General features: G+C 49.1%; 1 long non-coding RNA gene across 1 annotated transcript in view; it reads right to left on the bottom strand.

Annotated features, from left to right (window-relative positions):
• The window catches only part of LOC117074940, a 43,857-nt gene that overhangs the window by 2,532 nt on the left and 27,680 nt on the right, over positions 1 to 13,645 (bottom strand). Inside the window, exon 3 of the long non-coding RNA XR_004433783.1 lies at positions 4,872 to 4,969. This is a non-coding gene — a long non-coding RNA (uncharacterized LOC117074940). The remainder of the gene's footprint in view (positions 1 to 4,871; positions 4,970 to 13,645) is intronic.

Genomic DNA, 13,645 nt, shown 5'->3' with positions numbered 1-13,645 from the left:
CAGCCTAGCCGTGACAGTGGGCTGTGTGCACTCTGGGATGCTCCCTAATGTGCGATGGGGACGGGCCAGGCTAGGCAGGAAGTTGAACTCCTGCAGAGGGTCAATGGCCTGTACCAAGATTGTGTACGTGTCTGGGGGTGGTGTGTGTTGTGTGTGGAGGGGGAGTGGTATGTGGTATGTGTGTGTCTTTGACGTGGCTGCGTGTGTGGTGTGTGTATGGTATGTGGTATGTGTGATGTATATGTTGTGTGTATAGTATGATGTGCATTTGCAGTGTGTGTTGTGTGTGTGTATGATGAGTGTTTGTATGTGGTGTGTATGGGTGGGGTCTGAGCATGATTGTGTGTGTGGGTGGGTGGGTGTAGGTGGCATGTGTGTGTGTGTGATGTGTGTGTGATGTAACGTGTGTGGTGCGTATGTGGTGTGTGGGTATGTACCTGTGTGGCATATGTGGTGTGCTGTGCATATGTATGTGGTGTGCATGTGTATGATGCATAGTGTGGTGTATGTATGTGTGCATGTGTGCTGTATGTAGTGTGACCTGTGTATGTGGTGTATGTGGTGTGGTGTATGTGTGCTTGTGTGTAGTATGTGGTGTGTGCATGTGTGGTGTGTGCGTGGTATGTGTGTGGTATGAGTACTGTGTGGTATGTGTGATGTAATGTGTGTGTATATGTTTGTGTTGTGTGTTAGGGGTGTGGGGGTAGTATGTGTGGTGTCATGTGTGTATATGTGGTGTGTGGTGCGAGGGGTATGTATGCATGTACGTGTGCGTGTCCATGTGTGTGGTATGTGGTATGTGTACATGTGGTGTGGTGTGTTAGGGGTGTGTGTACAGTATGGTGTAATGTGTGTATATGTGGTGTGTGGTGCGAGGGGTGTGTATGCGTGTACGTGTGTGTGTCCATGTGTGTGGTATGTGGTATGTGTACATGTGGTGTGGTGTGTGTGTGGTGTGTGTATAGTATGTGTGGTGTAATGTGTGTGTATGTGGTGTGCAGTGTGGTATGTGGTGTGTGCATGTGGGGTGTGTTTTGTAGGGGGTGTATGGGGTGTGTGTGGTATGTGTGGTGTAGTGTGTGTGTATGTGGTGTGTGCATGTGTGGTGTGTTGTGTAGGGGGTGTATGGGGTGTGTGTGTGGTATGTGTGGTGTGTGTGTGTATGTGGTGTGTGGATGTGTGGTGTGTTGTGTAGGGGGTGTATGGGGTGTGTGTGTGGTATGTGTAGTGTAGTGTGTGTGTATGTGGTGTGTGTGTGTATGTGGTGTGTACATGTGGGGTGTGTTGTGTAGGGGGTGTATGGGGTGTGTGTGTGGTATGTGTGGTGTAGTGTGTGTGTATGTAGTGTGTGCATGTGGGGTGTGTTGTGTAGGGGGTGTATGGGGTGTGTGTGGTATGTGTGGTGTGTGTGTGTATGTGGTGTGTGGATGTGTGGTGTGTTGTGTAGGGGGTGTATGGGGTGTGTGTGTGGTATGTGTGGTGTGTGTGTGTATGTGGTGTGTGGATGTGTGGTGTGTTGTGTAGGGGGTGTATGGGGTGTGTGTGTGGTATGTGTAGTGTAGTGTGTGTGTATGTGGTGTGTGTGTGTATGTGGTGTGTACATGTGTGGTGTGTTGTGTAGGGGGTGTATGGGGTGTGTGTGTGGTATGTGTGGTGTAGTGTGTGTGTATGTAGTGTGTGCATGTGGGGTGTGTTGTGTAGGGGGTGTATGGGGTGTGTGTGTGGTATGTGTGGTGTGTGTGTGTATGTGGTGTGTGGATGTGTGGTGTGTTGTGTAGGGGGTGTATGGGGTGTGTGTGTGGTATGTGTGGTGTAGTGTGTGTGTATGTGGTGTGTGTGTGTATGTGGTGTGTACATGTGGGGTGTGTTGTGTACGGGGTGTATGGGGTGTGTGTGTGGTATGTGTGGTGTAGTGTGTGTGTATGTAGTGTGTGCATGTGGGGTGTGTTGTGTAGGGGGTGTATGGGGTGTGTGTGTGGTATGTGTGGTGTGTGTGTGTATGTGGTGTGTGGATGTGGGGTGTGTTGTGTAGGGGGTGTAGGGGTGTGTGTGTGGTATGTGTGGTGTAGTGTGTGTGTATGTGGTGTGTGTGTGTTTGTGGTGTGTGGATGTGGGGTGTGTTGTGTAGGGGGTGTATGGGGTGTGTGTGTGGTATGTGTGGTATAGTGTGTGTGTATGTGGTGTGTGTGTGTATGTGGTGTGTGGATGTGGGGTGTGTGTGTGGTATGTGTGGTGTACTGTGTGTGTATGTGGTGTGTGCATGTGGGGTGTGTTGTGTGTGTGGTGTAATGTGTGTATGTGTGTGGTGTGGAGTGTCTGTGTATGTGCGTGTGAGTATGTGTGTGGTATGTGGTGTGGGCATATGATGTCTGTGTATGTGTGATGTGTGTAGTGTATGTATGATGTGTGTGTTGTGTGTGAATGATGTGTGTTTGTGGTGTATGATGTTTGTGGTGTGGTGTGGTGTGGTGTGGGTGGGGTCTATGGAGGGGTGGGTGTGGGTGGTTGTGCTGTGTTTGCATGTGTGGTGTATGGTGTGTGTGTGTGGAGGGGTGTATATGTGATGTGTGGATACGTGCATGTGTGGTGTCATGTGCCTATGTATGTGGTGTGCATGTGTATATGTGGTGTGGTGTATGTATGTGTGCACGTGTGGTGTAGTGTGAAGTGTGTATGTATGTGATATATGTGGTGTGGTGCGTGCCTGTGTGTAGTATGTGGTGTGTGTGATGTGTGTGTGGTATGTGTGATGTGTGTGTGGTATGTGTGGTGTAATGTGTGTGTGTGTGGTGTAGGGGGATGTGTATGGAGGGTGCATGGTGTAATGTGTGTGTGGGGGGTGTAGGGGGATGTGTATGGAGGGTGCATGGTGTAATGTGTGTGTGGTATGTGTGGTGTAATGTGTGTGTATGTGGTGTGTGGTGTGGAGTGTGTGTGTGCCCATGTGTGGTATATGGTGTGTACATGTGTGGTGTGTTTGGTGTGTGGGGTGTGTGTGGTATTTGTGGTGTAACGTGTGTGTGGTGTAGGGTGTGGTATGTTGTATGTGCACGTGTGGTGTGTGTGTGGTGTGCAGTGTGAGGGGTGTGTGTATGCGTGGTGTAATGTGTGTGTGTGGTGTGAGGTGTGGTATGCGGTGTGGTATGTGCATGTGTAGAGTGTGTGTGGTGTAGTGTGTGTGTATGTGGTGTGCAGTGTGAGGGGTGTGTGTATATTTGGTATGATGTGTGTGTGATATGCGGTGCAGTATGTGTGTGTGCAGGTATGGTGTAGTGTGTGTGTGGTGTGCAGTGCGAGGGGTGTGTGTGTATGTGTGTGTGGTGTGTGTGGTGTGCGGTGTGGAATGTGTGTGCATGTGTGGTGTGTGTGTGTGTTGTGTTTGTGGTGTGCAGTGTGAAACGTGTGTGCATGTGTGGCGTTTGTGTGATGTTGTGTGTGTGTATGTGGTGTGTGGTGTGAGGGGTGTGTGTGTATGCATGGTGTGATGTGTGCATGTGGTGTGCAGTGTGGTATGTGGTGTGTGCATATGTGGTGTGTGTGGTGTGTGTGTGGTGTGCAGTGCAGAATGTGGTGTGTGCATGTGTGGTGTGGTGTAGTGTGTGTGTGTACGTGGTGTGTGGTGTGAGGGGTGTGTGTGTATGCATGTTGTGATGTGTGTGTGATGTGCAGTGTGGTATGTGGTGTGTGCATGTGTGTGGGTGGGTGTGTGGTGTGAGGGGTGTGTGTGCATGGTGTGGTGTGATGTGTGTGTGATGTGTGGTGTGGTATGTGGTGCGTGCATGTGTGTGTGTGCAGTGTGCGGTGTGGCATGTGATGTGGGCATGTGGTGTGTGTGTGTTGTGTGTGTTGTGTGTGTGTGATGGGAAGGGGAGTGGGCTGAGAAGGCAGGAAGGCAGAGTGCCTGCTGGAGTATGGACACCATGGCTCAGGGGTGAGATGGGGGCAGCACGGGAGCAGATGAAGGGATGGGTCTGGGGCTGTGGCACAGCACCTCTGCCCTGAGCCTTACTTGTATCAGAGAGTCTCAGAGCAGCCCAGGGACGGGGTCATTTGCCTCATTTTAGATGAGAGGACTGAGGCTTCCGTTCCCTCCTGGTCAAATCCAACCAAGTCCTGCCAACACCACCCTCATTATTTCTCGGTCCACCTATTTCCTCCAGGTAGCCTTCCCTGACCCCCAGACCGGGTTAGGGGCCCCGCCATGTGCCCATCCCTTATCACAGTGCCAGAGCATCAACTCTGCTAGGACAGAAGTGCCACGGGGCAGGGATTTTCGTGGGTTTTATTTTCCATCATCTCCCCTCTGCCCAGAGCAATGCTTGACAAGCAGTTGGTACTTCATATTTTTGGAATGAATAGCTCCTGCAGTATTTCATCATAATCGTCTGTCTATTTGCCATTAGGCTGTACTCTCCTTAAAGGCAGGACCTCTTTTGATTCATCATTTTGACCCCAGCACCCAGCAAAGAGATTTGTGCACAGTAAGTGAGAACTATTAGTGGAATACAATAGAATATTAACACAGCTATTTAAAAAGAATAACCAAATGTTTATTATGATGATTTGGACTAGACATCCAACATACCTCTTTATGAGAAAAGGCAAAGGCAGAATCATGTGTATAGTATGCTATCTTTTCTGTAATAGGAGGTTTTAATAAGACTTTATATTCATATTTGCTTATACATTTAAAAACTTGGCCAGGCACAGTGGCTCATACCTGTAATCCCAGCATTTTGGCAGGCCAAGGCCAGTAGATCACTTGAGCCCGAGTTTGAGTCCAGCCTGTGCAACATGAAAAAACCCCATATCTACAAAAAACAAAGCAAAACAAAAAATATAAAAAAATAGCCAGGCCTGGTGGTGTGCACCTGTAGTCCCAGCTACTTAGGAGGTTGAGGCTGGAGGATGACTTGAGCCCAGGAGTTCCAAGCTGCAGTGATCTGTGATTGCACCACTGCACTCCAGCCTGGGTAACAGAGTGAGACACTTTCAGAAATAACACACACCAAAAACAAAACAAAACAAAACAAAACAAAATCCAATTCTAGAAGGATATATAACAAAAGTGATGACCTTCAATAAAAGGGAGCAGGCAAGTGGGAGTGAGTAGTGGGAGCAAGACTTTCCCTCACAGAGTTTTATACTTTCAACTTCCACCTCTTTGAATGCATTACCCAATCAAAAATATAAAAGAAGGACATAAATATTAGTAGAAGGCAAAGGAGTGAGAAGGAGGAAGAGCAAGCCGGGAGAGAGGCGGAATCCCAGCCAGGATCTAGCTGCCTCCAGTCAGTCACATCACATGCCCTTGAATCCAAGGCTGACAAATTTAGATTCTGCTGCAAGAGAAGGACACGCTTTAAAAATCCCACAAGCTCACATGCTCTGGCAAAGATGCCAAGTCTCGCAGGTCGGATGAGATGGGCACAATTGTTCTTGGTTCTCCTGTGTCAGTTAAGAGGCCAGTTTTCTCCTGGGACGCTGGTCAGTAACTGCAGGTGTTTCCAACCTCAGAGGCTCAGCTCTGGAGATAAATATCAAGCCTGTGCACTGCTCCGTGGACTACCATATAAATTACCATTCTTAGGGTAGATGGTTCTCAAGGTTAATCTCAAGGTTTGCTAGGTAGTCAACACTTTGGAGCCCCCTGTCCTAAGCTCAACAGTGGCCCCTCAGAAGACTCTCCTCCAGCTTATAAGCTGCAAAGAAAATGGTACAACTACTTTGGAGCTGTATTGAGTAAAAATATACTACAAACAAGCCCTGCAACCCTGCAAGCCCACCCCTGCACCTACATAACCCCGTCAGGTGCATCAGAAGACATGATGAAGAATTTTCTTTGTAGCGTTGTTTGCAATAGCAAAACAAAACAAAAAAAAAAAAACCACAACTGAAAATGACCTAGACGTCCTTCTGCAGGACATTGGATACATAAAATGTGGTACAGTGTGTTCAAACAATGGAATTTCACAGCAGTGGAAATGAATAAACTGAAGCTGCGTATATCAGCTGGGTGAATCTCAGAAGACTGTGGAAGATGCAAAGCAAGCTGCAGAAGATATCACAAAACACTTACATGAAGTTCAAAACAAAACAAAACTGAAGGGTTGTCTTCACACATGTTTATCAGAAACACGTGGTGAGAACAACCAAAAACATAGCAAGGGAATGATGAAACTGGGATTTAGATAGCGGTCACCTTGGAGTGGGGGTGGTAGGGGAAACGGGGGAGTGTAGTAGGGGTGAGGCACACACCATGACAGGCCTTATCGGAAATGGTTTATTCCTTGATCACTGTCAGTCATTTTATTATCATACTTTTGATCTTAGTTGTGCATTAACACATACTCTTTTTTTTTGTTTTTTTCCAAGACGGAGTCTTGCTCTGTCACCGAGGCTGGAGTGCAGTGGTGCGACCTTGGCTCACTGCAACCTCCGCCTCCCGAGTTCAAGCGATTCTCCTACCTCAGCCTCCCGAGTAGCTGGGATTACAGGCATGTGCCACCATGCCTGGCTAATTTTTTTTTGTATCTTTAGTAGAGATGGGATTTCACTATGTTGGCCAGGCTGGTCTCGAACTCCTGACCTCAGGTGATCCACCTGCCTCAACCTCCCAAACTGCTGTGATTACAGGCATGAGCCACCATGCCCAGCCAATACATACTCTTTTTTATGACTCAAATATTCCAGCGTAAAGATCTAAACCATAGCCTGAGCTGTGGAGTCAGGCAGGCTCCCTGGGTATGAATACTGACTTTTCCATAACCGAGTGACCTTGGGCATGTCACTTAGCCTCTGAGTCTCCCTTGTCTCACCAGGATGATAATACTTCCCTCAAAGCACTCTACTTATGTATGAAACATGGCCGGCACATGGTAGATACTCAATGCATTTTTTACAATCTATTTGTGAATTCGGGTGTTGGACTCTGGGACTCCCTGTTGTAGGCTAAGGATAAGATAAATGAGAGCTGAATGAATGAATGAGTGAGCAAACAAAAGAAGTTAAGAATTCTTTTACGACCTCTACATCTCCTCTGAATGCCCTCTGGAACTCAAATCATCTATCGGGTTAGCATTGGGGTCACTTAAAACAAAATTTAAAATCCAGTTCTTACACCTACTTAGAGTCTCTGGAAGCAGGTAGTGGACAAGCTTAGCCCCATGAAGATTCTGCCTCCACCCTCCAAACTGGACAAAAGATCCCTTCGGGACAAACTCGCCGTGTCTTCCCTGCCCCCACAGCACCTGGCACGTTCTGGGCCCACCAGATGCTCCTCATGAAGGCAGCCGCTCATTGGAAGGAAAGGCCACCCATAGGCGGCAGGTATCTCCCCAGGTGTTTACAGGCTTGGGTCAGTCCCTTTTGAATCTATAGGAGTTTCCCTTGACCTTAAAATTTCTCAGCATCTTTGGTCTTATTTAGACAGCCTATGATTAGAGAAACTTAAATGGATTTCCAAACCCTGAAAACAGGCCTTCTTTTAGACCTTATGAGAATCTCTGCAAGGCTCTGATTTCTTTCCCCCTTTGGCTTATTTGTTTGTTTTCTTTCAGGCTAGATCTGGGGAAGGAGATTACCTGCAGAATCATAGACAGAGAAATATATTTGAAGTCAGACAATAAAGCCTCTGTTTGACCTTGAGCCAGACCTGTCATTTCCAGCTTCATTCAGCTTTCTCCTCTATAAAATGGCAATAGTAATGATTTACTGTTTACTTCACAAGGATGCTGAAAAGAGACAATAAAGCCATGAATATATTGGTGATTTTGAAACTATAAAGTTCTTTATAATCTGGTACAGAGAAAGAATACTGGATTTGGAGTCAAGATACCTAGTATTTTCTCTTTAAGTGTTGTGGCATATTATGTACCAGGCATGTTCTGAGCACTTTATGAATGTTAACTCATGGTAATTGTCACAATAATCTTATGAACTAGGTATTATATTATCATTCCCATTAGGCAGATGAGGAAAGTGGGGCACAGAGAAGTTAAGTAACTTGTCAAGTTGCACAGCTATTATGTGGCAAAGCTGAGATCCAAACCCAAACAGCCCGGCTCCAGAAACCGGTCCCCTTCACTAGCTTTTCTCCCTCCTGCTTGAGAAGTTTGAGCCTAGCTCTGCCACTCACTAACTCTTCTGTCCTTCATTCATTCATTCCACATACACTTACTGAGTGCTTACTATGTGCCAGTACTGTTCTAGGGGCTGGGCATGGAGCAATGAACAAAACAGGCTGTCACAGAGCTTGCATTCCAGCAGTTACACAAGGTGTCCAGAGGATTCAATGCTGTGGAAGATGAATAAAGCAGAGCGAGGGGCTAGAGTGTGACCTTGAGCCCATGGTGTCTTCTCTTTGAACCTCTGCTCTCCTATTATACAACGTAGATACTGAGGCCTGCCCTGCCTCCTTTAAAGGTTTAGGGGGCAATCAAATGAACTATAGAGGTGCATGTAGGATATAAACCGTAAAACACTATTCTCGTGAAGAGGTTGTACGTTCACTGCTCTTGCCTCTTTGTTCCTATGGTGCTTTTTCATACCTCTAAGCTACAGTCACCCTTGTTTCTAATTGGCCAGGCAGGTCTCTGTGTCATCCAATAAACTAAATATTTGAGGGCAGGACCAGATCCTGGTACAGAGTAAGTGTGAAACAAAGGTATCATTATTAGTATTAATAATCACGATTTAATGAGTCCCTAACAGTGCCAATTACCACCAGACACTTACGTACAATGCTGAAATTAACCTTCAGTGTAGAAGTTATTATTATCCTGGTCCCAGGGGAGAAATGGAGGCCCAGAGAGCTGAGAAATCTGCCCATGGCCATTCACCAGCAAGTGACAAAACCACAATCAGAACAGGCTCCAAAATCCACCATCTGTCACCAACCCCCAACTCATCCACACTTGTCCAGTCAACAAATGTGGCTTGAGCCCCTACTATGCTCTTGGTGCTTTGCCAGATACTGGAGACACAGAGATGGAGAAAGCAGGTGAGGTCTCTGTCCATGCGAAAAATAGGACAAACAAGTTATCACGTAAATAAGGTGGGCACGGGTTGATCCACGGGGAGGGCCTACCTAGGCTGGGAGGTGGAGGAAGGCCTGTCTGCGGAAGGGACATCAGATCTGAGCCCTGAGCAGTGACAGGGAGCTGGTAGACCTTCGAGGGACCTGGGAGGAAAGGCCGAGGTGTGAATGAGCTCGGAAAGTTCTCCAAGCAGGAGGTGGCCTGTGCGCCTGGAGAGTCCCAAGAAAGGGAGACAGAGGTAAGAGGTGCAGTGAGAGGAAGGTGTGTCCACACCATACAGGCCCTAACAGACCTGGACAGGTGTGGGGGCAGCCACCGAAACTTTCCAGGTAGTAGAGCAATGTGATCTGAGGTCGATTTTGGAACAATTATGAATCGTTGAAATAACATTAAGAGTCTGCTAATAATTATTATAACAGTGTTTGCAAAAAGCTTGTTTAGGAGATAAGAGAGAAGAGTGAAAAAGGCCAGAGAAGGTAGAAGTAGGCTGGGAGCAGAGAAAGGTATTCAGCCAGCAAATGACTCTTGCTGGTGTTTCCCTTCAGTTTAGCTTCAGCTGAATCCAGCCTCCTTTATCTTACACACAGTCATCACTGAGCGTCAATGGAAATCACTAAATAGATTTCCAGGCTTGTGCTATGAGAAGGATCAGTTTTCTTCCCCCTTCTCTTCCCACCCCAAGGAAAGAGAAGGCCCATAACCCAGAAGAAGAGGGGCCCTTCATGACTGCTTGGGGCAGGGTGTCTGTTGGGAGGCTCAGAGGATGCTTCTTAAGACAGTGTCTTGTCCTCAGGGGCAAGGCTTTTGATTTCTAGATGCGGGTCGGTCCCTGCCGAAATGTGGCCTGGGAGTCAGGCTTTCTGGGTGGCTTTGGCTGCCCTGTGAAAAATGAACAGATAAACCAGCCTCATCCCTGCTCTACTCCCACATATCTGTGAGTGGAAATTAGAGCCCACAGGGCAGGCTTAAGGAGAACATGCCAGACCTGAGGATCTTTGGGGCATCCTGAATGGAATGGTGGAGGAGGGAGGTGGCACTGCTGGGACCTGGCAGAAACCTCAGATGTCTACACTCAGATGTCTACACTGCCTGTTTTCACCTCCCCACCCCCTGCACCATGCTGCTACCCAGTCCGCTTCTCCCTCCTGGAGACGCAGATCCACGTCTTAGGAAGCTGACAAGAAGCAAAGGAAAGAAAACTCAAAGAAAGAAGAAACTTTTAGGAAACAAAAAGATTGAATTAAAAGATGTCTCACAAACTGAATAATTCTACCCATGCAAATTACATTAAATTATGTAAATTTATGTAAATCAGCCACATTTCTCCCTCTTCTTTCCAAACCCATCATTTTACACCCCTGGAGGTGTCTGGAAGTGAGGGATCCTGACCGAGCTCCTTGTGCTAACACAAAGCTTGAAGACTTGGGTTTTCCAATCTCTCCCACTCCTGGGATTGCAGATTTCTCCCTTGGGCTCTGCTTCACTCCACTCTGACCACAAGAAAACCCTTTTCCCAACAGCCCCCACCCCTCACAACTCCCTTGTGCTGGTGACTGGACAGGACATTTATGTAGCATATTTAGAGATAGTGGGGCAGATTTGGAGGAGGGAGGGGCTGAAAATAGACTTCATGTAAATATAATCTCTTTATGCTAATGATATGCAAATATAACGTTTCCCTCTCCTTGGCCTCCTGAAGCCAAGAAATGACTTGTCTGTGTGCAGTGGACCAAAAAGAGGCCAGGAGAGAAAGCTGGAGGGAGAGAGAGAGGAGAGAGGCCTGAGAGCCCTGGCTGACCCCTACCCCCATTCCCACCCCCAGACGCAAGTGATCCCCAGTGAAGGAACAGCTGCCAAGACAGCCCAGGCCTGGAGAGAGCTGTAGTCCAGGCATGGGGCTTGGGGCGCATGGGGGTATGGGGAGCGTCACCTGTGCTCCCGAGCTTTCAGGACAGGTGCTGTCCCCCCTCACCCTCCCTCCTGTGGGGAGTGTCTCTCACCACCTCCCTCCACCTGTGTAGAGATTGTCTCCCTGGGCGCTATTATCTCCTGCAGTTGCTCGTAAATGACAACACCCCCAGTGGCTGGCCCACCCAGCCCTCGAACCCCTTCTGGCTGGGCTGCTTGCCGGAGGATTAGCTCCTCTTTGGAGAACCCACAATAGCCCTCCACATCCTTTGTGCTTCTGTTTGCAGCAAATATTGAAGCTCTCTCCTGAAACCCATTATACGCCACTGGGACAAAGGCTTTCCGCTGGTCTCCAGGACAGAGCCAATAGCAGGATGTTCCTTGCTACTGTACCTGCCGCCTCACCTGCGCTTCTTCTCCAGTTACCCCCGGAAGGAGATGATCCACATTCAGATGAGGCATCTCTGTGCCAAGGCAGTGGACAGAGCAGATGCCATGATGCCCACACCAGGGTTTCCCCATGGTGGGGGAGGCACCCATTGCCCGTTGGGTGGGCGGGGGTCACAAGTAGTTGGGAGATGCAAAGATCAAGGGCAAGGGAGCCTGGGCGGGAGCTGAGTAAGCAGCAGCAGGTGCGCTGAGCTCCCCTGCAATCAGGGCTTCATGAATGCTGTTTGCTCTGCCACGAACATCCCTCCCTTCCACTCCCTGCCTAATTTTCAGGGGCCAGTTTTATTCATCTTTCAAGTCTCAGCCTAGACTTCACCTCATTACCTCCTCCAGGAAGCCATCCTTGCCTCCCAAATTGAGGTGTTCCTCCTCAGCACTCACATCTGGTATTTTAACGGCCTGCTCACTTTCTGCTTTCCTTATTCCGGCCTCTGAGCTCCTGAGGCATTTTCGTGCTGAAAACATCTGACACAGCTCCTAAACGTGGCAGATAAATGTGACTGAATAAATGAACGACTGAATGAATTCAGCAAGTATGGGCTCTGCCTCATCCTGGAGTCCTCAGAATTCTGATTCAAGGGGTGTTAGGCCATGAAGGGCCCTGGGAGAAGAGCCGAGAATCTTTCATGGCCTTCCATATGGACACCTCAGTTTGGTGAAGGGCCGGCTGGGTTGAAAGTCCACCAACCATGCGGCCCCGGGTGAGTCTCTGAACCAACCCAGGCCTCTCAGTCCCCTCATCTGGCAAATGGGAAGAACAGCATTGGAAAGACAGAGCGGGAGAATGCTCTGAAAACAGCAAAGGAGTTGTGTGGAGGTGAGGCGCATGAGCGTGGAGGGGACGTTACGGACCTCAGTTTGGGGTGAGAGAAGAAACAGAGGTGTTTTCCGGCAGGTGTGTTGCTCCGGCAGGCAACCGGCGGTCACTCCATAGCACACACTGGGCGGGAGAGGACTTGGGGGTCCTGTTTCCAGGTCTGAGGGAGGAGGCAGCCTCTCGGCCTGGAACTTCCAGTGGCAATCCTGGGGCCTGGGAGCCGCTGGCCACACTCCCCTGCCTGCCCTTCCTCTCTCCTGGTCACTGCCAGTACGGAGCCTGGTCCAGCAGGCCGGGAGCCGACTCCAACTCACTGCTGGGCAAGTTACTCCTTTCCCCTCCCCTCGGTTTCCTCTTCTATAAAGTAGAAATAATAACAGTGCTACTGCATAGGGCTGCAAAGACAATGAAATGAGATCAACTATATAAAGTACTCAGCACCGCTCCCAGCACATGATAGGTGCTCAGTAAACACAGTCCGTCATCCCACCCGCCCCTTTACTCATCCTGCCTTGGTTCTGGGAATCACAGAAATCACCCTCCCATTTTACAGAGGGAGAATCCAGAGAGGTTCTGGAACTTACCAGAGGTCACTAGTGACTCAGGAATGGGAGTTAGGCACAGACCTGGGGTGCCCGGGGTTCTACTCCCATTTCCCTGTGTTTTGGGGCTTGAATGAATGAATCATTTGGGGCTTGAATCATTGCTCCACATGTACAAATCCAGGTCACCCTGAGAGGCTGCAACAGAGGCTTCTCCTGCGCTCCTCTTATTCCCTTGGAAATGCTGGGCTATAGAAACCCTCAAAAAATAAAGTGGGTTGGCTGATATATTGAGAGACAGACGGCAAAGCAGAAACAATTCCCTGACCCCCACCAGGTTCTCCGAGAGGAAGCTGAAGTGAGCTGAGGACCCCAGTGAGGAAAAGAGGTATCTGAAAACCAGACGTCCAGCTGGGGAAAAGCAGAGCCGAGGCAGCTCCAGCAGCCACGGGGTTGAGGAGGGTTCCTCGCAGGCCCGGCAAGCCAGGTTGGGTCACCTGCTCTGAAATGGAGCTTTCCCCAGCAGGACGTCAGAGTTTGGGTGGCAGCCTGGGCTGCTCGGTGTGGCTGTCTCATAGCCTTTTAGTCACATAGGAGGCTGCTGTGGAAAGGAGGGGACATGCTTGACAGCTGGCAGCAGTCGGCCTTCTAGATATGTCCCTGCATAAAGTGAGAGGCAGTTGGCAGGGGAGGGGGCACCCACAGGAAGGAGAGTGACTCCACAGAAGGGCATCCAGCCTGCCAGGCACAACCTCCCACTCCCACCCAGGATCCCTGATACAGCCTCACCCCACCGCCTAATTCCCCTTGGGGATCCAAGCCATGCCAGGCTGTTTGGGCAAGAACCACACCTGTGCGTGCCACCCAGGTATCTGCCTGTGGACAGGGAC

The sequence above is a fragment of the Trachypithecus francoisi genome, unplaced genomic scaffold (genome assembly GCF_009764315.1).
Source record: "Trachypithecus francoisi isolate TF-2019V2 unplaced genomic scaffold, Tfra_2.0 Lachesis_group5, whole genome shotgun sequence".
Lineage (NCBI taxonomy): Eukaryota > Metazoa > Chordata > Mammalia > Primates > Cercopithecidae > Trachypithecus > Trachypithecus francoisi.
Note: the sequence above shows the minus strand (reverse complement) of the source record. Positions and strands in the feature narration are given on the sequence as shown.